The sequence below is a fragment of the Amyelois transitella genome, chromosome 9, assembly GCF_032362555.1.
Source record: "Amyelois transitella isolate CPQ chromosome 9, ilAmyTran1.1, whole genome shotgun sequence".
Classification (NCBI taxonomy): Eukaryota; Metazoa; Arthropoda; class Insecta; order Lepidoptera; family Pyralidae; genus Amyelois; species Amyelois transitella.
Genome location: NC_083512.1, coordinates 10,284,202 through 10,310,507, shown reverse-complemented (window position 1 = coordinate 10,310,507; position 26,306 = coordinate 10,284,202). Strand labels below are relative to the sequence as shown.

The window sequence follows — 26,306 nt, the reverse complement described above, 5'->3', positions numbered from 1 at the left end:
CGCATATACAACGCTTTTACGTTTAGCCGTAAAAGCGTTATATCGTCGGAGTGGGACGACCTAGACGATCGTATCTTGATCAAGTTAAGGACGTCCTGGTAAAGGGTCAGGTCAAAATTACCAGAAACCGCCGAGCTTGCATGAAGAGAGTTATGAATGTGGATGAAGCGAAGGAAGTATGCAGAGATCGTGGCAAGTGGAAAGAGGTAGTCTCTGCCTATCCCTCCGGGAAAGAGGCGTGATTTTATGTATGTATGTACGACTAAACCTTGAGACCATCTTTATACATGCCAAGATAGCTGTTCACTTCTGTCACTTTATCTATTTTTAGCCTAGCCTTGTCTCTAAGTTATAAGGTCCCGGATTCGAATCTTTTTTTTTAATGTTCCTTGAAGTTCGACAATGATTTTCACGGCGAGAAAATATCGAATAATTGCCGGAAACACTTTAAAAACCGCCCTTATCTTTTTCCCATACAAACGCTATCTACATCAAACGTAGAGTCAATTTGAGCTTTATACCTTTTGTATAAAGTTCACGCCCTGTCACCAGGTTGATGGTTCTCTTCAGCAGAATTTCTTGCCCCGATTATAAAATAGGTAAGAACAAAAAACTGCTACATTACAAATCTTTTTGACAGAACGAAGTCTAGTCCAGTAATAAGTCGGGTCCGCTAGTGTATAATAGAAGCGACAAACATTCATATATACATACATATGGTCACGTCTATATCCCTTGCGGGGTAGACAGAACCAACAGTCTCGAATAGACTGAATGGCCACGTTCAGCTATTTGGCTTTAAGATAGAATTGAGATTCAAATAGTGACAGGTTGCTAGCCCATCGCCTAAAAGAAGAATCCCAAGTTTATAAGCCTATCCCTTAGTCTTACGACATCCATGGTAAAGAGATGGAGTGCTCCTATTCTTTTTTGTATTGGTGACGGGAACCACACGGCCCTCAATCATGTATTTATAACATAATGTCATAATGTCTTTTATGTCAAGATAATTGCTGCAATGTCTGTGTGTGTTCCAACTCAGACGCCATAAAATTGAAATAATTGATGACGAATGCAGACTTTCCCAGCGAAAGTCTGACCTGACGGTCTATGCGGTATGTGACGCCATTGTGTTGCAGACAAAACGTAATTCCTTTGGTTTATTTCATTTTAGACGTACATGTAAGCTTACGAATGTGTAAATTTCATTGTAAGACGGCAACGATTTATAGAAACATTTCTTTGTTTTATTTATTTGAACTCGGTCATTATTACAAAGGCAGGCAATTTTGCAGAGGCCGTTGACTGTTGAAACCTTACCTTTTTCATCAACATCATATCAACGTATATATCATTAATTCATATAGGTAATCACGTCTGTATCCCTTGCGTAGGTACCCAGCAGTCTTGAAAGAGTGATAGGCGACGTTCAGCTGATTGAGATATCTACTATCTCATACCGATATTCGAAAAGATAATCTGATAAAATAAAAACAGTAATATTTTAAATTTATTTTAAGCTTTTTCCCGCGAGTTCGCTCGCGTAGGTAGCCATATCTTTGATAACATATGAACGCAATTTTGTACAGGAGGATATCCCTGTCTTCTCTTACCCTTAATTATATATTTACTTGATTTCAAAAAGAAGGGCATGTGACATCGTGACGCCGTGGTCTTCACTGCACCCATATCTTCACAGCTCGCGAGCCCTATACATACATACATAAAATCACGACTCTTTCCCGGATGGGTAGGCAGAGACTACCTCATTCCACCTGCCACGATCTCTGCATACCTCCTTCATCCACATTCATAACTCTCTTCATGCAAGCTCGGCGGTTTCGGGTACTTTTGACAAGCGAGCCCTATATATATATATATATATATATATCCCGAGGCGTGCGCGCACCCTTATATTTATATATATACTACTCTGTCAAGAAAGTAGCAGGAAAAGATCAATAATACACAAACTGTTTGTTATTCATCCAAATTTATTTTATCACCTTCAATATATGCTCTTTTAGAAACGATACACTTACGCCAACGAATAATCCAATCATCAAAACTTTTTTTAAACGCTGTTTCCGGAATTGAGGTCAGTTCTCGCCGCGAATTCTCTTTTATGTCTTCTACCGATTGAAAACGGGTGCCACGAAGTGGTAATTTGAGTTTAGGAAAAAGAAAAAAGTCGGCTGGAGCCATATCTGGTGAATATGGTGGTTGCTCGATGGTATTTGTTGAGTGTTTGGTTAAAAATTCGTTAACAATGATGGCCTTGTGCGAAGGTGCATTATCATGGTGCAAAATCCATGAATTTTCTTTCCACAAATCTGGCCTTTTTCGTCGGATTTGCTCTCTTAAACGCCGCATAACACTCAAATAATATTCCTTATTTACCGTTTGACCTTCCGGCAAGAATTCCGAGTGCACAACACCGCGATAGTCAAAGAAAACAGTCAACATGACTTTGACTTTTGAACGACTTTGGCGTGGTTTTTTCGGTTTCGGTTCAGTTGGAAGGCGCCACTCCGAAGCTTGTTGACTAGTTTGCATGTCAAACTCGTAAACCCACGTCTCGTCACCAGTAACAATGCGTTTCATGAATGTTGGGTCGGAATTGACTCGTTCTAGCATGTCCTCAGCGACTCTCATGCGATTGAGTTTTTGAAAAAAATTCAGGTCTTTTGGGACTAGCCGAGCGGCAACATGTTTCATACCCAAATTATTAGTTAAAATGGTACGGATCGACTCGTGAGATACAGAAAGTTCGGTGGCTATCTCTCTCAAAGTTGAATGAGGATTTTCAGTCACTATTTCCTTCACTTTTGCGATGTTAACTTCAGTTGCAGACGTTGATGGCCTACCAGAGCGAGGCAAATCTTCCATCACATCTCGACCGCTTTTGAACGCTTTGTACCACTCATAAGCACGAGTTTTTGATAAAGTCGATTCACCGTAAGCCTTCTGTAACATTTTCAGTGACTCCGAACACGATATTCCATTGGCAATGCAAAATTTAAGACAAACTCTTTGTTCGATGTTTTTATCCATTATGAAATTAGCAATACACACTAGATATGATATAACTAAAAATAGCACTGTATTTAATGTAAACAACAGATGCAACTCAAACTCCGCGCCAAAATGGAAAACAGTTGTGCCAATCTAACAACAACAAAAAAAACAAAAATTTGAATTTGGAACCATAAATAAATAATCCATTCCCGATACTTTTCTGACTGAATGTATATATATAAGGGTGCGCGCGCGCCTCGAGTCCGATTTACCAAGTTAAGTAGCTCGCTATCCTTTGGGGGCTACTGGCTGGATCTCGTGTCTGTTGCTAAACTCGCAACCTCCTACAATTAGTAATACATACATACATATGGTCACGTCTATATCCCTTGCGGGGTAGACAGAGCCAACAGTCTTGAAAAGACTGAAATAGTAATACTAGTCCTAATTCTTGTCTTAATTCTATAAATTTTTGAATTATCCTTCGTCTCTCTTACCAACGTTTTATCCAAAATTAAAAGAAAAAATAGGATTACAATGATACCAAATTAGTTCTCAATTAAGTTAGGATATAGCCTTGGTCTATTGAACTCAGCAAATATATCTAGATACAATACTATATGCAATACGCAAAACTATTATTAGTTTTCCGCTATCATTGAAAATAGCAACTTGTCATGCCATACTATATTGATTATTCTAGTCTAGGCATGGAAATCAATGGCGGTATTTCCCTGTTGCTAGGTAAATGTGGTCCCTAATGATGCAATAATTGATATGTTAGCGAACAAAGAAATAGGTAGAACTACGTGCAGTTATCAATAATGTAAGATTTACAAACTTGCCGTGTGGCTCCCGGCACCAATACAAAAAAAGAATACGACCACTCCATCTCTTTCCCATGGATGTGGTAAAAGGCGACTAAGGGATAGGCTTACAAACTTGGGATTCCTTTTTAGGCGATGGGCTAGCAACCTGTCACTATTTGAATCTCAATTCTATCATTAAGCCAAATAGCTGAACGTGGCCATTCGGTATTTTCAAGACTGTTGGCCCTGTCTACCCCGCAAGGGATATAGACGTGACCATATGTATGTATGTATGTTACAAACTTACATGAGAGGATACTTAATAGCATAGAAAGAAAATCTTCTTTGGTAATCACTGATTAATTCTTGGGAAGTTGAGGGCGCAAGCGAGGAAGATGCGAAATTGAAAGTGATAATGGAAAGAGAACTGATAAACTCATTAAACAGCAGTATTTTGAAATGTTCTTTGGGAGCTGATACAATGCAAACGCAAGTAGGTTATTTATATATTTATAAGAAACCAACGAATCTTACTTGATGATCGCATACATTATAATCCCATCTTTATCCTTTACGAGGTAGACAGAGCTAACGGTCTCGCAAAGACTTAATGACTACGTTTAATTTGCTGTATGGCTTAATGTTGAAATTGAGATTCAAATTGTGATATGACAGGTTGCTAATCAATCGCCTACAGGAAAAATCCCAAGATTTGAATCCTACACCTTAGTCGTCTTTTACGATATGGAAAAGGAATGGAGCGGTCCTTTTCTCAAGTACCGGGAACCGCACGGCACAATGACCACATACGTTTCTCAAAATTAGAATTAATTTTATGAACGTACTTAAGAACTTACTGCTGAAAACACTCGCTTCCTTAAATTCGAGATCATTATTATTATCACTGTGAAAATTTTAGACTTTAAATGTGAAGTTTTAAAGTTGTTTATGGCCTGTACGTGAACGTGTTTAAGTTGATAGCGGTCCAAAATGTTAGTGAAATCGATACGGATGTGAAGATGCTGTGCTAAACGAAAATATTGTGATCTTGGCTCCGTTTTGTCTGAGAAAAAAAAAACAAAAATTCTAACACAATAAAAAACATACATGACATATAATCACGTCTATATACCTTGCGGTATACATAGGGCCAACAATATTGAAGACTGCATGGCCACGTTCAGTTATATGGCTTTATGATGCAAATTGAGATTCGAATAGTAACTAGTTCATCACCTACAAGAGGAATCCCAAGTTAAAATAAGCCTTATACGTAAACTAGCTGTGCCCGCGACTTCGTCCGCGTGAAAAAGTTATTTTGGGCATCATTGAAGCCCTCAAGGCTGAATAATTTTACCCGTTTTTTTCACATTTTCCATTATTTCTTTGCTCCTTATAGTTGCAGCGTGATGTTTTATACCCTAGAGCCTTCCTCATTAAATAATCTATTCAACACAAAAATATTTTTTCTCGAACCAGTAGTTCCTGAGATTAGCGCGTTCAAACAAACAAACAAACTCTTCAGCTTTATAATATTAGTATAGATTGACGTGAAAAAGTTGCCTGCGAAGGTATTATTACTGAATTAAAAATTGATTTTGATTATACGCGCCATTACAGTTGCCAGGTACAAAAATCACAAACATGACAATGAGGGTTGCCAGAACAAAAATCACAAACATGACAATGAGGGTTGGTTGTTGATGACGAAACCCTAAAAAGTAATTTTCCTTTGTGGTTCCAAAGCGGGCTATTTCTAAAAGTTGTCATTGTCAGTCGTCGCGTTGGAACTGTACGTTTCAAAGCTTTACAGCGAACATGCACGAGCACAATCACATTTTAAAATACATAGATGTGCATTCTTTTGTTATTATCATAGTAAAAATAATCCATGAGTATAATACTACATATAAATAAAAAAACAGTAAAAATATTTTGTCTGTAAATTTTTTTTTTTGACTAAAATGATTAAATAAGGGTCATGTCAAAAGTACCCGAAACCGTCGAGCTTGCATGAAGAGAGTTATGAATGAGGATGAAGCGAAGGAACTCTGCCTACGCCTCCGGGAAAGAGGCGTGATTTTATGTATGTATGATTATAAAGATTAATAGCAGCAATTTAAAGCAAAATGTGCCGTGTGGTTCCGGCACTAATATAAAAAAGAATACGACCACTCCATCTCTTTCCCATGGATGTCGTAAAAGGCGACTAAGAGATAGGCTTATAAACTTGGTATTCTTATTTTAGGGGATGTGTTAGCAACCTGTCACCATTTCAATCTCAATTCTTTCATGAAGCCATACAACTGACCGTGGCAAAGTTTTTTCAAGACTGTTGGTTTTGTCTACCTCACAAGTGATATAGACGTGACTATATGAATGTATGTTATAACTCTCCTTTTTAATAGTTGGGTAGAAAGGAACTGCCATCTATTAAGTACGAGGGGAATCGACCACGTGTATTTACTCTGAGCAACTTTAGCTCCTGACTGCTACTTTACACGCATGCGCGGGAAATTCGTAGGGGTGTAGCTTTGTAACTAGCGCTTTATCGAATTTTTGGAACTGAAATATCGAGTACTATTTAAATGATAAGTTCAAAGTTATGTACATTGGTTTGAACACTAACCGATGCTCTTACGGTGAGAAAAACATCGTGAGGAAACCTGCACATTCAGGCAACTGGATGTGTAACCATGATCGATACAATACGGGTTAGGTTTCCCTGCAAAGGTTGCGGAGGTCAGATGGGACCCGTTTCGTGTAAAAACCTGATTTACCCAACTCATGATCCAAGGCATACCCCGAGCTCCTCTTCAGAGTGGTGAGGATGCAACCGGGACTAAAGCCAGGAGGAAGAAGATAAATGATAAGTTTCCGATACATTGAAATAGATAGTACAGCAATTAAGTAATGTTAATAATGATATCAATTCAAGAAATTGATTTAGTATTATTTGGAAAATGAATATGGAAATTTATACATACATACATACATATAGTCACGTCTATATCCCTTGCAGAATAGACAGAGCCACTAGCCTTGAAAAGACTGAATGGCCACGTTCAGCTATTTGGCTTAATAATAGAATTGAGATTCAAATAGTGACAGGTTGCTAGCCCATCGCCTAAAAAAGAATCCCAAGTTTGTAAGCCTATCCCTTAGTCGCCTTTAACGACATCCATGGGAAAAAGATGGAGTGGTCCTATTATTTTTTTGTAATGGTGCTGGTAACCACACGGCGCTTTATTTATTTAAATATTTTATCAAGAATCATAAGTTCAATGGGTAGGTTCATTTATTAATTTGTTTATTGAGAACAGAACTGATAATAATTTAGAGCTAATTGCACATTAATTAGCTTTGAACAGGAAAGGGTCATTTGATTAGATGACCAGTGCAAGGACACCAATACACAGATTAACCAGCGCGTATCATACATACATACATATGGTCACGTCTATATCCCTTGCGGGGTAGACAGAGCCAACAGTCTTGAAAAGACTGAATGGCCACGTTCAGCTATTTGGCTTAATGATAGAATTGAGATTCAAATAGTGACAGGTTGCTAGCCCATCGCCTGAAAAAGAATCCCAAGTTTGCAAGCCTATCCCTTAGTCGCCTTTTACGACATCCATGGGAAATAGATGAAGTGGTCCTATTCTTTTTTGTATTGGTGCCGGCAACCACACGGCACCGGCGCGTATCATAATTTGCTGATATCATTTGTAGCAAGTAGACTTCATAGTCATTACAAATCCATTATTTAATTCCATTAGACAGGTAATATACATGTACATTATATTTGGCAATAACAATTTTTGATTGCCGTGTGGTTCTCGGCACCAATACAAAAAAAGAATAGGACCACTCCATTTCTTTCCCGTGCATGTGTTACAGGCGACTAAGGGATAGGCTCATAAACTTGGGATTATTTTTTTTGACGATGGGCTAGCAACCTGTCACTATTTGAATCTCAATTCTATCATTATGCCAAACAGCTGAATGTTGCCTATCAGTCTTTTTAAGACTGTTGGCTCTGTCTACGCCGCAAGGGATATAGACGTGACTTAATGTATATATGTATGACAAGGATTATTTAGAAAATTCAAATGGAAATTTTGTGTATTTTTATACAACATGTAAAAATCATTTCATCGAGCCATCGTGAAACTGAAACTGCATTTCCAGAACCCCTACGTGTCCCATCACTAGTACACTTGCGTCGCAGTCGAAGGCAACATCGGGCAGCCGCGCCCGCGTCCAACGCCCTAATACCGCATCAGACAACAATTATACATACAATTGTACAATTATTACAGTAACATGAGAAAGTGCTAGTGTTGTAAGTGTCGCCGGTGAACTGGGAATACGACACATGTGGCTGAAGGGAATAAGGTTCGATACCGCTTGGCACAAGCCCGGCTAGTTTCGCGCTGAGCCATTTGTACGACGAAATGATACGGTAAGTCGCTTTCTTTGATGATATTATTATTATTTTTTTCATGTTTTTCTGATAACCTGCTCTTATTTTGTGGAGTAAAGTTATACTTTATATAGTAATGTTTGATTCCATGAAGAAATTATCTGTGTTATTGTGAAAATCGCATTAAAATCAGCTTCTTGGTTAAGATTTCGATGTAAGTACTAGCGAATGTGATATTGTTTTATTATTTTACTCTATACTTACTTAAATATGTTTATGTTAAAAATTATCTTTTAATTATTTTTAGGGAAGAGCAAAACATTGATCCCATAAAAAAGTAATATTGTTTTCGGCAGAGATCATAAAACTATCTACTTACTTCATGAAGTCGTAGAAGGCGATGAACGTGTATACATTTCTTGGAGTATTTACTTCATTATGAATAACTTGAACCTTGAGCAATCCAATACGGGTTAGGTTCACCTGCAAAGGTTGTGAAGATCCGAATGGAGTCGATTCGTATAAAAACTAGATTAACCCAATCCAGGACCCATGGAAAGGGAAGTCCAATTATTTTTCTATTGGTGCCGGGAACCACACGGTACCTACTCATTTGCAGTAAGTACTTGTTAGAACAAATGTATAAACAAAAGAGTCTTAGTACCACAAGTCGCCACCTGCTGCGCTACTGTCTATGCATTCTCTCTCGATGAATATGTAACTTGTCGAATACGTGTTTATTGTGTCTCATAAATAAAATCCTATTATACTATTACAATCCTGGTTTATTTTGCCCTAAATCCTTCAGGTTATGGGCCCAGGATTCGCGTTAAATAAAAGTCCGTAAATAGTTTCGGTATTGTTCTTCTGCAAGATAATTAAAAATACATGATGCCGGCCGACCGTGTACAACCGGCTGTGTCGACGGCAACGAGTTCTGGCATAGTTGTTAATTTTGAAAAGCTCAGTGGAATATCTAATTATGGAAATTGGAAATTCTTGATGCGTATGTACTTGATTCACGAAGACTTATGGGACTGCATTGAAGAAAATACGCAAGGTGCCCCGAAGGTCACCGATGAGCGGAAGCAACAAAGGGCGCTTGCTAAAATATGTTTAATGGTGCAACCGTCGTCGTTTTCACATGTACGGAAAGCATCGACTGGACACGAAGCTTGGAAGAATTTAAAAACAGCTTATGAAGACAAAGGGCTATGTAGAAGACTTGGACTCTTACGTACATTGTTTGGATTGAAATTGGAACAATTTAGTGACATGGAAGCATATCTCCTAAAGATCACAGACTTAGATCAACAACTACGAGACATTAATGCTCCATTGGACGATGATTTCCTGTCAGTGTTGATGTTAAGTGGATTACCGTCAGATTTTGATCCGTTAATTATGGCATTGGAAAACTCGAACATTAAATTGTGCAGTGAGACAGTAAAAAGCAAATTATTACAAGAGAATTTACGCAGAGACTTTGACAAGTGTGAAGAAAATGCAATGTTTACAAACCGGGGTACAAAAGGTGTCAACAAACCTTCTACAAAAGTGAAATGCTTCATATGTAAGAAACCGAATCATTACGCACGAAATTGTCCAACAAAAACAATTAAAAGCAACAAATCGAGTGAAAAACATGAAAAAGCGTGGAACGGAACGTTATTGACAGCATTGGCTGTGGATATTAACTCAAATGCTTGGTATGTTGATTCCGGTGCGACTTGTCACATGACAAACAACAAACAAATACTAAAAAACTATGTCGTCGATACTCCGCGATTAGTGACAGTGGCGAACGATCAAAAGTTACATAGTGAAGGACACGGTGAAGTGGAATTGTTATTAAAAGGACATAAAACTACAACCAAAATAAGTGAGGTTATTTATGTGCCGGGATTGTCAACAAACCTTATTTCTGTCGGAAAATTGGTGGCTAAAGGATTTGAAGTGCATTTTAATACAAAGTATTGCAGTATTTATTGTGGCAAAGAGGTAATTGCCAGTGCTACATTGGTCAATGGAGTCTACCAAATGGACACAGCTTGTGAAGTAGCTGCGGCGTGTCAATCGATAGATCTGGGTGATTCATTGCCAGGGATCCAATCCATGAACAAACGACCAGAAGAAAGTGTCAATCTGTGTGATGCGAAGCCAACCCAGGAGCTATGGCATCGTCGACTTGGTCACTTGAACAGGCGAAGTATGAAGTTGCTGAAACAAGGTATGGCTAGTGGTATTGATTACGATGATACTCAACATACTCCCTGTGTAGCTTGTTTTGAGGGAAAACAAAGTAGGTTGCCATTTCCGAAAAAGTCTTATAGTAGAGCTACTGAGAAACTAGGTCTTATACACTCAGACTTGTGCGGACCAATGTCAGTTTCCTCTTTTAGTGGTGCAAAATATCTATTAACATTCATAGATGATTTTACTAGAATGACTTTTGGTTACTTTATTAAAAGTAAGGATGAGGTATTGAATGTATTTAAGACATTCAAAAATCTAGTGGAAAACCAGAGTGGTTTAAAAATAAAAATGCTAAGAACAGACAATGGTCGTGAATATGTTAATAAACAGTTCCAGATGTTTCTACAACAGCATGGCATCAAGCATCAGACGACCGTGCCATACTCGCCACAGCAAAATGGTGTTGCGGAAAGGGCCAATCGCACAATTATGGAGGCAGGACGATGCATGCTGCAAGATGCAGGAATGGACCGGAGGTTCTGGGCGGAAGCATTAAATACGGCAATATTCATTAAGAATAAATCGCCAAGTAAGGCTGTAAGGGGCACCACACCAGAAGAAAAATGGTATGATGTTAAAGTTAACTTATCTTACTTGAGAGTATTTGGTTGCATTGCCTATGCAATGGTCCCTTATGAAAAACGTAAGAAATTAGATACAAAGAGTAAAATGTATATCTTTGTGGGATATTGTACTGAATCAAAGGGATATAGATTAATTGATCCAGAAGATCCATCCAAGTGTATTAAGTCTAGAGATGTACAATTCTTAGAAGAAAAAAATTATAAAGATTTTAAAAAATGTCAAAAAAATTGCATTACTGATTGCCAGCTAAATCTTACTAGTAATGGTATGGATGTTATAAATGATAATGAAAACAATGATACATTGCCAGTTATTCCAATTATAGAGTTATCCGAGTCAAGCAGTTCTGATTCTAGCTATGTCGACGACCCCAATGATGTCACATGGAATCCTGATATGACTATAGGTGGAGCATCAAGCAGCGACTATGAAGATGTTGCTGAGTCTGTGAGCACTGCAATTACAATGACAGTAGCCTGTCACGGTGATGAACCTCAGACAATACAGGAAGCACTGTCAGGACCCGAAAGAAACCACTGGAAGGAAGCCATTGCAGATGAGTATAAGTCATTTGAGAAAAATAAAGCCTGGAATTTAACACTCCTTCCTGCAGGAAAGAAAGCAGTGAAGTGTAAATGGATTTTTAAGAAAAAACTAGGATCAGAAGGTCAGTTACTTCGTTATAAAACTCGTCTTGTAGCTAAAGGATTTACTCAGGAATATGGCATTGACTACAAAGAAACTCATTCACCAGTGGTGAGGTACTCTACAATACGTACCTTGCTTGCTCTGGCAGTTAATTTGGATATGTATGTTGACCACATGGATGTGAAGACGGCCTTCTTAAATGGAGAATTAGAAGAGACTGTGTATATGGAACAACCAGATGGCTACATTAAAAAAGGTAAAGAAAACCATGTATTCAAATTGAATAAAGCAATATATGGACTAAAGCAAGCGTCCAGGGCCTGGTATGAAAAAATTGATAATGCTCTGACAGACCTCCGCTTCAGAAAAACACTGAGTGAGCCATGTGTTTACATAAAGACAGATACTGGAAATCTCATCATATTAGCTTTATATGTTGACGATATCTTGATTTTTAGTAAGGACACCGCAGAAAAGAAAAAACTGAAAGAGGAACTGATGAGGATATTCGAGATGAAAGACCTTGGCCGAGCTACACATATATTGGGAATGCGATTGAGACAAGATCAAAATAAAATTGCTCTTGATCAGAAAAATTACATTCAAAAGGTATTAGAGCAATTTAATATGACTGATTGCAAACCAGTTGATACACCATTGGAGAATGGCATGAAATTTGAAAAGGGAGATCAAACTGATTTTGACTCCAAGTATAGAAGTCTCATCGGGTGCATTATGTACATTGCAGTATGTACTAGACCCGACATAGCACATGCAGCAAGTTTATTGAGCCAATTTAATAATTGTCACACAGAAACGCATTGGAAAGCGGCAAAGCGTGTCCTGCGGTATTTGAAGGGAACTATAGATTATTACATATTGTATGAAAAATCCACATTAACTGTTGCAGGATATATAGATGCAGATTGGGCGTCGAACCAACTGGACCGACGTTCCTATACAGGTTACGTATTCAAGATAGGCAACTCCGCAGTGTCATGGGAGAGTCGTAAACAAAGGACTGTGGCTCTATCAAGCACAGAGGCAGAGTACATGGCATTGTGCGAAGGAGCAAAAGAAGCTACATATATTAGAAGTTTTTTACATGAATGTTTAGGTAAACATATATCTGTTACTCTGTATAACGATAGTCAATCAGCACAAAAGATTTGTAACAGTCAAATTAATCATAGTCGAAGCAAACATATAGATATTAGACATCATTATGTAAGACAAATTGTAAAGGATAAAATTGTTGAATTAAAATATTTATCTACTGAACATATGCCCGCAGATGTGTTGACCAAAAGTCTAGGTAAAGATAAACATTGTAATTGTGTTTCTCATCTAGGTTTAAAGACTGTTTTTGTTTAAGGGCAGGTGTTAGAACAAATGTATAAACAAAAGAGTCTTAGTACCACAAGTCGCCACCTGCTGCGCTACTGTCTATGCATTCTCTCTCGATGAATATGTAACTTGTCGAATACGTGTTTATTGTGTCTCATAAATAAAATCCTATTATACTATTACAATCCTGGTTTATTTTGCCCTAAATCCTTCAGTACTTAAAAACAAAACAGTTAAGAAAAATATTTCAATGGAAGAAATAAGTTCCATACATACATATACATATACATATGGTCACGTCTATATCCCTTAGGGTAGACAGAGCCACCAGTCTTGAAAAGACTGAATGGCCACGTTCAGCTATTTGGCTTAATGATAGAAATAGTGACAGGTTGCTAGCCCATCGCCTAAAAAGAATCTCAAGTTTGTAAGCCTATACCTTAGTCGCCTTTTACGACATCCATGGGAAAAGAAATGGAGTGGTCCTATTCTTTTTTTGTATTGGATCCGGGAACCACACGGCTTTCCGGCTTCAATACGTTCCATTTAATAGCGAATTTAAAAAAATAATTCTCGTGTTGCTTTTCCTTTCTTTTGTGTTTGCGACGTGATTTGCATAATAAAGAAAAGTTACATACATGATTAACATAACGAGACGCAATTATTTCAAACTCATTTAAACGGAACATATAAAATGAACCTAGTATTAACTAGACATATAGCAATAATTTAATTACTATTCGCGTGATTAAATTAAAAGTCTCATAAATACATCATTAAGCTATACGGCTGACTTTGGCCTGTCAGTCCTCGCGAGACTGTTATGTCTACCCCTTATGGGATAGATAAAGACGTGATACATATTCACGTCTTTATTTATATGAATGTACTAGAGGCCACCCGCGACTTCGTCCGCGTGGAAACCCCATCATAACTTAACAATCAATCCCGCGGGAATTCTGTGATAAAAATGTAGCCTATATGTTATTCTGGGTCTTCAGCTGCCTACATACCAAATTTCATCGTAATCGGTTCAGTAGTTTTTACGTGAAAGAGTATCAAACATCCATACTGACATATTCACAAACTTTCGCATTTACAATATTAGTACCGTATAGATTAGATATATATGTATTACGAATGTATAATTAGGATGAATATCATTATTTTTTCTTATATTATCTATGTCGTGGAGGAAATACTAAGCGGTTAAATATTTTTCTGGCGCATCGCGTTTCCAGGTAGGGAAACTATATAATTAACTATGTATGTTCTTCTTTTTCTTAAATTTAAGAGCTAACTCTTGACGTTGGAGTTAAGTGGAGCGTCCTCCATTCATCTCTTTTCTCTGTTATTTTTTTATTTGTTGGTATGTTGTAACGATTATTGTGCTTTATTTAATCCAAATAACCTGTATTACATATTAATTACTTTTTCTTTGCGTGTTTTCGTTTGCAAACTCTACAGCAGTGTATCGAGCCATTTTTAATTGCATAAATTATTTTGTCCTAATGTTCTTTGGCATACGGGTTAATGTGGCATAATTAACTATTAGGCTAGTTTAGGTTACTTCTGCGTAAACCATTATGCAGAACAAGGTTATGCTTAAAAATCTTTATGCCATAATACGGTATGCTATATTATATTAGGTATAGCTTAATTTTTTATGCTTATAGGAAGAAAACTTCGAGTTCCGTCACATCTCTTCACTTTTCTCTCATCATTTGGTTTGGTTTTCGACATTTTAAGTTTTCAGCTTTGGATCAAGTATTCATAAATGCGTTTACAAATAAGATGCTGGCAACAAATATATTACACATAGGAACCACTTACATACCTACATAAATCACGCTTCATTCCTGGATGGATAGGCAGATGCCACTTCCAGAAACCACGTAAAGATTAGAAATATTATCATCAAGAACAAGATAATAAGAAAGTAATAATGGAATAATAAGATAATGAGAAAGTAATAATGGAATAATTATTACTTTTATTACTTTCTCATTATCTTGTTCTTCGAAGCGTTCTTTTCATCGAAGGCGAGATCAAAGTCAAATGTATATAAGCCTTTTGAATTACTCAATCATAAACCCAAACAAATTGGATTATCTATGTTATTCCCGACATTAAGGGCTTCGGTACCCTTCATCCCTCGGGGCCGCAAAACCTTAGCGGGGTTTGAATATTTGTGTCCATCAATTCCCGGTGTTTGAATATTTGTGCACAATAATAACAAAACTATAACTTTACAATGTGCACGAAATGAAAACCTTTGCTTTTTTAAGCTGCCAAATTAGCATGGAGACTCAATCGCTGCTTTAGTTACCTTTTACTATATGCACGGGAAAGATATTAATTTTTCTTAAACCTCATATGTATAGCTACTGAGAAAATGGTAAAGACATGTAAACATTCATAAGTGCCGTGTGGGTCCCGGCACCAATACAAAAAATAATGGGACCACTCCATCTCTTTCCCATGGATGTCGTAAAAGGCGACTAAGGGATGGGCTTACAAACTTGGGATTCATTTTTAGGCGATGGGCTATCATTCTGTCACTATTTGAATCTCAATTCTATCATTAATACAAAACCGAGCTGGTTAAATATTTTTACTATAAAAAGATATGGGAGTATATTACATAGCGATCTAAGATTATACAATTATCATCAGGACTAATTTACGTACGATGCGATGTCGTTAAGTTGTTATGACGGTGTTATCATATAATAGACTATAATTTCTGCTTCAGTTATTGAAATCAATGGCCCTTGAGTGAACAGAGCGAGGTGGAAGTCATTGAAGAAGGCCTACTCGTATGTTAAGCTGTGGACGTCCTATGGTAAAAATGAGGAATAAAGTCTGTCATAAGTACGCTTGGCTCCCATTGGGGTAGGCAGAGACTATGGATTTCAACTTGCTACGATCATTACAGACCTCTTCCGCTTCTTCCACACACATTACTCTTTTATTTATTACTAGCTTCCGCCCGCGACTCCGTCCGCGCGGATGTCGGTCTTCGCATGGATGGTTTATTTCTAACTAACCTACTTTACCCTATAACCTAATAACTATCTATACCTATGTTTCCAAAGATGAAACAAAAAGAAAATAAAACACCAACCTAAATAAACCAATTTGTAACAATTACAATTTGTTAAGTACTATAGGCGGACTTAATGCTAATAGCATTATCTAACAGCCTACCATTGGGTTAAGGAGAGAACTGTTGTGTGGGTGATAATAATATATTTTTATGCATATGTCACGATTACAGATACTTCGAAAATTTCCCTTTTTAAGGCATTCGAAATTGGGTCCTGGAAATTTGGACGAGGCCGGCCCTGTACCACGTTTACAGTCAGCTCTGTCTTATAAATTTCTTTCATTAGACTGTCCTCATTTGTAAATTGACGTCCGATGAAATGCTGCAGTGTAGTTTGTTCCGCCGCTTCTTCTACACATGCGCTTTGGAAGCGGTAGTAGTTATAATTAGATTTAAGTTATGTGACGTCAATAAGTGGTACCTTGTATCCAATTTTGAAAATAAATCTATTCTATTCTATTCTATCCATTCCCACGACATGTCCAAACCATCTCAACATACCCTATTCATGACGTGGCCTTTGCTGTATACATACTTGATTACTTTCTCTTGTCGTTAGTTGTGCCACCGGGAACCAAACTTGTTCCCGGCACCATTACAAAAAGAATAGGACCATCTCCTTCCCATAGATGTCGTAAAAGGCGACTAAAGGATAGGCTTATAAATTTGGGATTCCTCTTTTAGGCGATGTGCTAACAACCTGTCACTATTTGAATCTCAATTCTATCACTAAGCCAAACAGGTGAGCGTAGCCTATCAGTCTTTTCAAGACTGGTGGCTCTGTCTACCCCGCTAGGGATATAGACGTGATCATATGTATTTGTATGTATGTCGTTATTTTTTCGTGATTTCTTTTGAGAGGAGATCACATATGCCTATAATAAAATGACCCTCGATTGAGTGCGGTGTTTAAACAAAGCTACTCCGGTCTGATCTCCCCAATATTTGCCGGGAAATCTAACCCATTATTGGATCATAGCAATGTCCCTTGCAAATATTTAGTTCCAAAAAAAAATTAGTAACTAAATGTTATCTTCAGTAACCTACTATGTAAAGTTTATCCAATACTTTAAAATATTCAATTTTTTTTTGTAATTTATTTTTCGTAAGGCTATATTTAATGTTTCACTTTAAAGTTAGCATCCGATAATAACCCTAGATCACTGATAAAATATGTGTCAAGACACATTTGTATGTATATCTTACGGGATAGACATAGTCAAATATCCAGAAAAGACAAAAAGCCACACTATGTGATAATCAATTTAACATTTTAATTTAATTTCAATTACTATTTTGCAAGGGACGTAGAACTCGCGAATATTTTCATCCGCATCTAATAAGACTTTTATAATACATTCACCTTCGTATAAAACACCTTGTGATCTTGAAAAAAAAAATATTAAAAACATACATATATATCATCACGTCTATATCCCTTGCAGGCTAGACAGAGCCAACAGTCTTGAAAAGACTGATAGGCCACGTTCAGCTGTTTGGCTTAATGATAGAATTGACATTCAAATTGTGACAGGTTGCTAGCACATCGCCTAAAAGTAGAATCCCAAGTTTATTAGCCAATCCCTTAGTCGCCCTTTACAACATCCATGGGAAAGAGATGAAGTAGTCCTTGTCTTTTTTCTATTGGTGCCGGGAACCATACGGCATATATTAAAAACATTTTTTTAATTTTCACCTCATTGTCGAATGCAAGCCGTTGACCAATTGCGTGCAAAACAATTAAAGTCGAGAAAAACAGGTTATGAATAAGAAATATTTTTTGGCAATTAAACAATTAAACATGATTAATTATAACCCCCCGTTGAACAAGAATGGCAAGAGTTATAAAGTCGTTAGGAATATTTTATTACAATTAATGACACCTAAATGATTTTTGTTAAATGATTAAAAAAAGAAATAACCTATTTATTTTAGCAAAAGTAAGAAAATATACTATTAAACTTAAGTACATTATTTTAATTATTCGACTTGTGATTATTATGAACAATAAGTAGATACATATGTACATACATATATTTAGTCGCGTCTATACCCCTTGTGGGGTAGACAGAGCCAACAGTCTTGAAAAGACTTAATGGCCACGTTCAGCTATTTGGCATAATGATAGAATTGAGATTCAATTAGTGACAAGTTGCTAGCGCATCGCCTAAAAGAAGAATCCCAAGTTTATAAGCCAATCCCTTAGTCGCCCTTTACAACATCCATGGGAAAGAGATGGAGTAATCCTTTTCTTATTTCTATTAGTGCCATACGGGAACCATACGGCACATATTAAAACATTTCTTAATTTTCACCTCATTGTCGAATATAAGCCGTTGACCAAATGCGTGCAAAACAATTAAAGTCGAGAAAAACAGGTTATGAATAGGAAATATTTTTTGGTAATTAAGCAATTAAACATGATTAATTATAACCTCCCGTTGAACAAGAATAGCAAGAGTTATAAAGTTGTTACGAATATTTTATTACAATTAATGACACCTAAATGATTTTTGTTAAATGATTAAAACAAGAAATAACCTATTTATTTTATTAATAGTAAGAACGGTTAAGTTACCCAATAAAAAAAGTGAAATTAAAAAATAGGAAAAAAATATACTATTAAACTTAAGTACATTATTTTAATTATTCGACGTGTGATTATTATGAAGAATAAGTAGATACATACATATATATAGTCACGTCTATATCCCTTGCGGGGTAGACAGAGCCAACAGTCTTGAAAAGACTTAATGGCCACGTTCAGCTATTTGGCATAATGATAGAATTGAGATTCAATTAGTGACAGGTTGCTAGCCCATCGCCTAAAAAAGAAACCCAAGTTTTTAAGCCTATCCCTAAGTCGCCTTTTACGACACCCATGGTAAAGAGATGGAGTGGTCCTATTCTTTTCTGTATTGGTGCCGGGAACCACACGGCAATATAAATAATATAATGAGTAGATAGGAAATAAAATTAATAAATTTAACTTGAATTTTATAATTGACTTAGTACTACCCGCAGTATGTAACTACCTACTCTTAGCATGTAACTAGGTATATTTCTTGCACGCGCTTTTTATTGGCATGTTGCCAACTTGAAAATGGCGTTGTTGTAAATCGTTCCCGCACTGCACAGATTAAAAAAGACAAAGTGGTTGTTTTATAGGTCAAATTTATACATGTTTTACGTTTATTACATATTCAACAAGGAGTTTAATTCACCAAAATGTTAGTTCCCCTTTGTTACCGTAAAAGCGATTACTAATTTTTTAAATAAGGTCGGAGTGGGAAGACCTAGACGAACGTATCTTGATCAAATTAAGGACGTCCTGGTAAAGGGTCAGGTCAAAAGTACCCGAAACCGCCGAGCTTGTATGAAGAGAGTTATGAATGTGGATGAAGCGAAGGAAGTATGCAGAGATCGTGGCAAGTGGAAAGATGTAGTCTCTGCCTACCCCTCCGGGAAAGAGGCGTGATTTTATGGATGTATGTATGTAATTTTTATCTGTATCCAATCTCATCAAAACCGATTATGGAATCGAAGATTTATAGATGTTTGTTTGTGTCGAATAAACTTTACAAAACCATACTTTACAAAATTAAAAACTTCAATATATATATATAAATTAATCTTTACAATAAAAGTTAAAAAGATAATTAGTTTATTTCTGAATCACACACAATATAAATGACATACATAAAAAAGGTATGGGTTCGTATATTTAGGATGCGTTTTAGATAATGTTATTTTGACTTACCTATACGTAACGTTTATCCAATACCTATTTTCATATTTTTTTTTGTATGTAGTTTAGTTTTCGTAAGGCAATACTTAATGATTCACTTTAAAGTTAGCATCCGATAGTAATCTAGGTCAGTGATAAAATATGTGTCAAGATACATTTGTATTTCTTACGGGATAGACAGAGTCAAATATGTATCTAGAAAAGACTAAAGGCCACGCTCTGTGATTATCAATTAACAATTTTAATTGAATTTCAATTACATCTTTAAACCATACAGCTGAACGTGGCCTTTCAGTATATCTGAGACCGTTGGCTCTGTCTACACCGTAAGGAAAAAAGACGTGAATGTATTTATGTGTTTTAATCGAATGCCAAACGATTAAACTCCCCATTTTCGTTATACGAAGTTTAATCTCGAAAACACAGAGCTCACCCACCCTCTGAGGCCGAACCCCATCCGAAGTTGTCTTCTTTGATTTGTGGTGGAATAAATAAACAAATCAACATTGCAATCACGTACTAAAGTTCTTAGAAACATCACAGGAACTTGGATTATCACCAAAAGTAAAAACATTAACTCGACATTAGCACAATAATGACCTAGATCTCCTTAATATCTTTCTGTCATTTTATTATCATAGTTATTTGCTCGTTTCCCTTGCGATACCAACATACATACAAATAATCACGTCTATATCGCTTACGGGGTAGGCAGAGCCAACAGCGTCTTGAAAAGACTGATGGCCACGTTCAGCTGTTTGGCTCAATGATAGAGTTGAGATTCAAATAGTGACAGCTTGCTAGTCAATCGCCTAAACACAGACTCCCTTGTTTAAAAACCTATCCCTTAGTACTAATATTATAAAGTTGAAGAGTTTGTTGTTTGTTCGATTGAACGCGCTAATCTCAGGAATTACTGATTCGAATTGTAAAATTCTTTTCGTATTGAATAGACGATTTATCGAGAAAGGCTTTAGGCTATATAACATCACGCTGCAACTATTAGGAGCGTAGAAATAATAGAAAATGTAAAAAAAAACGGGGAAAATTGTTCATCCTTGAGGGCTTCAATGATGCTCAAAATAACTATTCCACGCGGACGAAGTCGCGGGCACGCAAGCTAGTAGTTTAATAAAAATAAAAGAAATTGCACAATTATTCATTGCAATTGTGCAATGAATAATTGTGCAATTTCTTTAAGTACTGGTAATAATATTATTTTACTAGACGTAGTCTACCAGTTTACTTCATATTAAATATTAAGCTATTTAAAATACATTAAAACGAGTTGTATGATTGATAAAAAGGATAGTAAATGCTGTCGTTAGACAACTAAATGACAAAATAATCAGATATTTAATGATTGTAATTGTTTTTTAATACCTAGATACATAAAATAAGTCCACGATGAGGTGCTTATTTCTAAATTACAACTGGTGTATATTTGTATTTATTGCCGTGTGGTTCCCGGCACCAATATAAAAAAGAATAGGACCAGTTCATCTTTTTCTTATTAAAATATAAAAGTATTTATTTAATATTTTATAATAAACACTTTATAGATAAACATCCAAGATCCGGGCTAATCAGAAAAAGTTATTTTCTCATCATGCCCTGGCCGGGACTCGTACCCGGGACCTCCGGTGTCACAGACAAGCGTACTACCGCTGAGCCGACGGAACAGAACGAGAAGAAATGGGACAAGGCGGGAGAAGCCACATACATACATATGGTCATGTCTATATTCCTTGTGAGCTAGACAGAGCCAACAGTCTTGAAAAGACTGATGGGCCACGCTCAGCTATTTGGCTTAATGATAGAAATGAGATTCAAATAGTGTCAGGTTGCTAGCCCATCGCCTAAAAAAGAATTCCAAGTTTGTAAGCCTATCTCTTAGTCGCCTTTTACGACATCCATGGGAAAGAGATGGAGTGGTCCTATTCTTTTTTGTATTGGTGCCGGGAACCACGGGAGAAGCCATATGAATTAAAATCAAATATAAACTTAAAACAGTCCCGCACGATACGGGATTAAAAAATGGGTGAAATTTTATGGCGTATCCTTATAATCTAAAATACATTTGCGCGGGCGAAGCCGCGGGCAAAAGCTAGTATACTATACACGTGGGAGTACGAGCACAAAGCGTCTAACGTGCCCTCTTTATCGCCACATTCACCTGTAAGTACCGCGAAGCTTGCGACGAGCTTTGAGGGCTGAATACATATGCAGAGCTTTCGTTACGCTCGTATTTATTACGTGTCCTTTGGGATTGAGAGTGTGAACATACATAAATATTTTCACGTCTATATCCCTTGCCGGGTAGACAGAGCCAACAGTCTTGTAAATATCTTGTCATTTATTGTAATAAAATATATCTAACGACTTTATAACTCTTGCTATTCTTGTTCAATGGGGGATTATAATTAATCACGTTTAATAGTTTAATTGCCATAAAATATTTCCTATTCATAACCTGTTTTACTCGACCTTAATTGTTTTGCACGCAATTGGTCAACGGCTTGCATTCGACAATGAGGTGAAAATTAAAAAAATGTTTTTAATATGTGCAGTGTGGTTCCCGGCACCAATACAAAAAAGAACAGGACAACTCCATCTCTTTCCCATGGATGTCGTAAAATGCGACTAAGAGATAGGCTAGCAACCTGTCCCTAATTGAATTCTTAATTCTATCATTAAGCTAAACAGCTGAACGTGGCCCATCAGTCTCTTCAAAACTGTTGGTTATGTCTACCCCGCAAGGAATATAGATGTGATAACATGTATTTAAGTATGTATGTTAATGGCTTAATGATTGAATTGAGATTCAATTAGTGATATGTTGCTAGCCCGTCGCCAAAAATAAGCACAGCTTATAAGCCGGATAGGCTTTTTGGACTGTCAATATATTATTACGTCTACGTAGACGTAATAATATGTATGGAATGCAAATAAATACGATCGTATGGAAAGCTCAGCAAATGTATTCAGCTCTCAAAGCTCGTCACTTACACGTCACTAGTTGTGAATGTGGCGATAAAGACGGGTACAGGAGACGCTTTGTACTCTCATGTGTATAAAGTACTTGTATGTGATATTATATGTGTATAGTACATTATACTGATCGTGACTTGCGTAGACAAATTCTTATAGAGCACTTTCTTATTGTATTATCTTAGCATATTATCTTATATAAGTGCCTTGTGGTTCCCGGCGCCATTAGAAAAAAAGAATAGGACCACTCCATCACTTTCCTATGGATATCGTTAAAGGCAACTAAGGGATATAGGCTTATAAACTTGGAATTCTTCTTTAAGGCGATGGGCAAGCAACTATTCACTATTTAAATCTCGATTATATCATTAAGCCAATCAGCTTACCATGGCCTATCATTTTTTTCAAAACTGTTGGCTCTATCTATCCCGCATGGGATATAGGCGTGAATATTTGTTTTATGTTTAGATTTTGACGGCTTCTGTGGCGCAGCGGTAGTACGCTTGTCTGTGACATCGGAGGTCCCGGGTTCGAATCCCGGTCAGGGCATGATGAGAAAGAACTTTTTCGGAATGGTTTGGGTCTTAGATGTTTATCTATATAAGTATTTATTATAAAATATAGTATCGTTGAGTTTAGTATCTCGTGACAGAAGTCTCAAAGAAGCAACTAAAATATAATATCTTCTTTTTCGTCCGGATTAAAAAGGCTCTAATCTTAGTCAAACAATAGAAATCGCAAGTTTGAGCAATGAAAATTACCCTACCCTAATGGCTTTTATATTACTGAATAGTGTATAATAAACATAAAAACATACTAACATAGTGCCCATAAATCAAAACTCTAATGTCCAACACGTGTTTCTCATACAAATATATTGTTTTGGAATTCTGAGTCTTATTTTTAAGTGCAACATAGTTTATTTTACGATATATTTGAAGTATTTGTACCATATGTACAAAAATCTCCTAGGAAACAAAAATGTGGAATTTGATCACTTAGGTGACAATAAAAACTAAAATTTCAGTTTTTTTTATATAACAGTCATATAATCTTGTCTATATCCCTTGCGGGATAGACAGAGTCAACAGACTGATAAGCCACGTTCAGCTGTTTGGCTTAATGATAGAATTGGGACTCAAAAAGTGACAGGTTGCTAGCCTGTCGCCTAAAAGAAGAATCCCAAGTTTATAAGCCTATCACTTAGTCGCCTTTTACGACATCCATGGGAAAGATGAACCTATTCCTTTTTTCTGTTCGTGCCGGTAACCACATGAGATTTGTGATAAACCTATATTCTTTTGTAAGTGGCGCTAAATTCTTCGCTTTTTATATGTAGGTGGCGTTTAATTCTTCGATTTTTTTTAGAAAGCGCAAAATTCACGCGGGCGAATGTACGGGTAAAAGCAAGTCACTTATAATTTACGTGTTGGTAAGTACTTACATAAGTAGGGATAGGCTTACAAACTTGGGATTCTTTTTTAGGCGATGGGCAAGCAACCTGTCACTAGTTGAATCTCAATTCTATCGTTAAGCCAAATAGCTGAACGTGGCCTGTCAGTCTTTTCAAGACTTTTGGCTCTGTCTACCCCGCAAGGGATATAGACGTGACCATATGTATGTATGTAAGTACTTACTCGTATATACCACGGTCCAGTAGACGACGTGGTGATTGAGGCAACTGAGCGAATTATGGATGCCAGCGAGGCGTGGTTACCGATTGCCGCAAAACGTGCCGCATTTTAACCCCCAGTGCTAAAACGAGTGGTGCTATAAGATAGATAGTTAGATAGATAAAACTCTTTATTGCACCATAAGAGTAAAACATACAAAACAACACAAAGCAGATATAGACGGACTGAACTGTATGTGTGTATAGGTTTATGTGTTTATGTCTTCGTGGTTAGTACATAAATCGATATATTGAGGTTGTTTATACGTGATATGTGTATATTTATTTCTAAAATATGAAGTAAAAAATATATAATGTTTTTGTTGAACACAATTACCTTTCAAAATAAATACATAAAACAACCTTTTTTTAATGCAGTCGAGTAAAACAAAGGTACAATTTTATTTACGGCATCGTAAAGCTGCATTCTGATAGAGCAGTTAAACTCACCCAGACAATTAAACTTTAAGACGAACGTCCCCAGGGATAAAGAAAAAAACTTTCATGAGGACAGTGAACAAATAGGTATTCTAGTATCTTTGAATACCTAGTTTTTATTTAGAGATTTAAACTTATTTCCACTAAGAAGGATATTAAGATGGATACTATTACTAAACAAACTTGCGGTTTATTAAAAAATGTTTTTTTTTACACACTGGCCGCAAAAGAAAAAGTAATAATTTTAAGAGACGAAAAAGTACGATCGTCTTTTGTTAATTTTTTTGACAACAATGGTGTAAGACGGAATTGAAATTGTTCTTTTGTTTTTGTTCTTTAGTTTTATAACATATTTTTTTTTATTGTTACCAACGTAGTATTTTCATTTTACATTCCAGCCTAATTATCTTTACACGGTTGATACTGGCCAGTAAAAATATATTGATAGTCGAAAAAAATACGTTCAGACGCGAATTTTTGAATTTTTTATGTGATTTGCAACAATTTATTAATTATGAATACAAAATTTTGTGTCTTGAGCAAACATGCGGTTATCGGACGCCTGTCTGTCAGTCTTGATTGGTTGAGAATCGAACTCAGGACCCCACGATTCAGAGATAAGTAAGAGAAGCCATCAACTAATAATTATTTTTTTTAATTGTCACACATTGACTGTATTAATATTGTCTTTTATCAAAGTGGAAACTCATGTAAATGTTGAAAGCTTTATGCAATTAATTCTTCATCATATGACACCAAAGAGAACTGTTATAAATATAGGTACTTCATTTCAGACCGTGGTCTTTCAGAGTGGCCCACCATTAAGAGGTAAGTTACTGAAGCCAATAACAAAAGAGTTTTTGTGCTAATGTTTCCAATTATATCGTTATCGAGTAATCGAAAAGACTGATTTAAGTGCATTTTTTATATCTAAATTCTCATCCATCGAATAGCTGTTTTAAAATTGGAAAGAATCGGTTCTTGTTTTATGAAAAACTAAAATGAGGAACAGGGGAGGTAATTATCAAAATATTCTAAAGTCGATATTCAAATGAAAATAGTTAATTGGCATATTAAAAATTAGTTAGTCTATTATTAAAAAAATTGACACTATGACAAGTGATTTTTTTTTTAATTTGTCTAGCATATAAACTTGTCATACTTATGTAATGATTACGTCAAAATGTTAAAGTGATGTTAATTTTAAACATGGCTCATTAGCAAAATTAAACAAAAGTCGAGCAGACACAATTAATTTC

The 26,306-nt window shown here is 36.3% G+C and overlaps 1 protein-coding gene across 3 annotated transcripts in view; it reads left to right on the top strand.

Moving 5' to 3' along the window:
• The window catches only part of LOC106142831 (uncharacterized), a 192,320-nt gene that overhangs the window by 130,392 nt on the left and 35,622 nt on the right, over positions 1–26,306 (top strand). The window contains exon 1 of one of the 3 annotated variants that reach the window (XM_060945869.1): positions 8,074–8,292. The exons of the other annotated variants lie outside the window; for them this stretch is intronic. The gene's annotated coding sequence lies outside the window, so the exon portion shown is untranslated. Of the gene's footprint in view, positions 1–8,073; positions 8,293–26,306 lie in introns of those variants that run through there. 3 annotated transcript variants of the gene reach the window in all.